Raw genomic sequence first — 3,402 nt, forward strand, 5'->3', positions numbered from 1 at the left:
GCCTTAATGGCCTCCAATGTTTTTGCACGACTCATGCCACCGTCGACTTTTCGCTCGAATCATGTCACCCAGGGCACCTCGATGCTACGTGACCCGAGCCCTGTGCGCGATCCAAAACCGGGTAACGTTTTTTTTTGAACTCCCAAAATTTCATTCTTTTTTGCCTTACGAGGCCTATCATGATCTCTTTTTATAAAGAAAATTCTCAAATCGGATCGTTTCGGCTACCCTACCTCGAATCCGGCTAGCTAGGCGTAACGCCTTGAGTCGGCTCGGCAATACGTGAACTGAAACTTGTGCGTGATCCAAAAGCGGGTAACTTGTTTTTTTTTTTTTTTTTTTTTTGTAATGCCCAAAATTTAGCGCTTTTCGCTGTACAGGGCCTCTCATGATTTTTTTTGTTTTTTTTTTTTTTTTTTTCCCCTCGTCGACCCAGTCGGGTCGCCCGAGGCTGGGGCGACGGAGATGGGTTGACCTAGTCGGGTGACCCAAGTTGGGTCGACCCAGGCGTGCGATCCTGGCTGGGGACAGCAAGTCGATTCTATAAGTTTGCTTGCCAATTTTTTTGGCCAGGTCGGCTCACCAAGTCATCTAACCATGTGGTCTTTGCCAAATCAAGAATTGACTCTTTAAGTCCACTCACAGCTCGTCAAGACGGCTCACCAAGATGACTTACCATCTCGCCTCACCAGGTTGCCCCACCAGGTCACCTCTTCTTTAAGACCGCTCACCATGTCGGCTCCCCAAGCCACCTCACCGAGTCGACTATTCAGGTTGCCTCACCAAGTCGACCCCTTAAGTTCGCTCACCAAGTCAGCTCCCTAAGTCAGCTCACCAAGTCGAATCACCTAATCATTTTACCACCTTGCCCCAGCAGGTGTGCTCGCCAAGTCGCCCCGCCGAGTTGCTTCTCTAAGCCCACTGACCATGTCAGCTCACCAAGTCAACTCTTTAAGTTCCCTCACCAGGTCAGCCCGCCCAAGTCGCCTCTTTAAGTTCGTTCGCCAGGTTGGCCCGCCCAAGTCGCATCAGCGGAGCCCACTCACCATGTCAGCTCACCAAGTCGGTTGTTCAAGTACGTTGCCAAGTCAACTCTTTAAGTTCGCTCGCCAGGTCAGCCCGCCCAAGTCGCCTCTTTAAGTTCGTTCGCCACGTCGGCCCGCCCAAGTCGCATCAGCGGGCTAACTCGCCGAGTCACCTCACGAAGTTGACTCTTTAAGTGCGCTCACCAAGTCAGCTCACCAAGTCGACTCACCATCTCGCCTCGATAAGTTGGCTTGCCGAGTTACCCCACCAAGTCGTCACCTCTTTAAGCCCGCTCACCGTGTTAGCTCGTCAGGTCGGCTCACCAAGTCGACTAATCAAGTAGGCCCACCAAGTCGCCTCAAGGATAGCTCCTCACCATGTTGACTCAATGAGTCGCCTCACCATGTTGACTCTTTGAGCCCGCTCGCCGGGTCGCCTCACCAAGTCGACTCGAGTACGTTGCCAAGTTGACTCTTTAAGTTCGCTCGCCAGGTCGACTCGCCAAGTCAGCTCACCATGTCATCTCAACGAACCAACTCGCCGAGCCGCCTCACCACGTTGGCTCTCTAATACCACTCGCCAAGTCGCCCCACCAACTCGCCCCGTTAGGCCCACTCACCACATCGCCCCGTTAGGCCCACTCTCACCAAGTGGACTCTTTAAGTCTGCTCATAAAGTCGAGCCACCAAGTACTCTCACCAAGTCGACTCTTTAAGTCGTTTCATCGAGTCACCCAACCAAGTACTCTCACCAAGTCAACTCTTTAGGTCCGTTCATCAAGTCACCCCGCAAAGTTGACCCTCTAAGTTCGTTCATCGAATCGCCCGACCAAGTCGACTGTTTAAGTCCTTTCATCAAGTCACCCCGCCAAGCCGACTCTTTAAGTCCGTTCATCAAGTCACCAGAACAACTACTCTCACCAAGTCGACTCTATAAGTCCGTTCATCAAGTCGACCCACCAAGTACTCCCACCAAGTCAACTCTTTAAGTCCGTTCATCAGTTCACCCCGCCAAGTACTCTCACCAAGTCAACTCTTTAGGTCCGTTCATCAAGTCACCCCGCCAAGTCGACCCTTTAAGTCCGTTCATCAAGTCGCCCCGCCGAGTTGCTTCTCTAAGCCCACTCACCGTGTCAGCTCACCAAGTCGGTTGTTCAAGTACGTTGCCAAGTCAACTCTTTAAGTTCGCTCGCCAGGTCAGCCCGCCCAAGTCGCCTCTTTAAGTTCGTTCGCCAGGTCGGCCCGCCCAAGTCGCATCAGCGGGCTAACTCGCCGAGTCACCTCACGAAGTTGACTCTTTAAGTGCGCTCACCAAGTCAGCTCACCAAGTTGACTCACCATCTCGCCTCGATAATTTGGCTTGCCGAGTTACCCCACCAAGTCGTCGCCTCTTCAAGCCCGCTCACCGTGTCAGCTCGTCAGGTCGGCTCACCAAGTCGACTAATCAAGTAGGCCCACCAAGTCGCCTCAAGGATAGCTCCTCACCATGAGTCGCCTCACCATGTTGACTCTTTGAGCCCGCTCACCGGGTCGCCTCACCAAGTCGACTCGAGTACGTTGCCAAGTCCACTCTTTAAGTTCGCTCGCCGGGTCGACTCGCCAAGTCAGCTCACCATGTCATCTCAACGAACCAACTCGCCGAGTCGCCTCACCACGTCAGCTCTCTAATACCACTTGCCAAGTCGCCCCACCAACTCGCCCCGTTAGGCCCACTCACCACATCACCCCATTAGGCCCACTCTCACCAAGTGGGCTCTTTAAGTCTGCTCATAAAGTCGAGCCACCAAGTACTCTCACCAAGTCGACTCTTTAAGTCCTTTCATCGAGTCACCCCACCAAGTACTCTCACCAAGTCAACTCTTTAGGTCCGTTTATAGAGTCACCCCACCAAGTCGACCCTTCAAGTGCATTCATCAAGTCACCCCACCAAGTCGACTCTTTAAGTTCATTCATCAAGTCACCCCGCCAGGTCAGCCCACAAATTACTCTCACCAAGTCGACTCTTTAAGTTCGTTCATCATGTCACCCCGCCAGGTCGGCCCACCAAGTGGACTCTTTAAGTTCGTTCATGAAGTCACTCTGCCAAGTCGGCCCACCAGGTCGACTCTTTAAGTTCGTTCATCAAGTCACCCCGCCAGGTCAGCCCACCAACTACTCTCACCAAGTCGACTCTTTAAGTTTGCTCACCAAGTCACCCCGCCAGGTCGGCCCACCAAGTACTCTCACCAGGTCGACTCTTTAGGTTTGTTCATCAGGGCACCCCACCGAGTACTCTCACCAAGTCGACTCTTTAAGTTCGTTCATCAAGTCGCCCCGCCAGGTCGGCCCACCAAGTACTCTCACCAAGTCGACCCTTTAAGTTCGGTCATCAACTCAC

The sequence above is a fragment of the Cupressus sempervirens genome, chromosome 7, assembly GCF_028749045.1.
Source record: "Cupressus sempervirens isolate cs-2001-9-10 chromosome 7, ASM2874904v1, whole genome shotgun sequence".
Classification (NCBI taxonomy): Eukaryota; Viridiplantae; Streptophyta; class Pinopsida; order Cupressales; family Cupressaceae; genus Cupressus; species Cupressus sempervirens.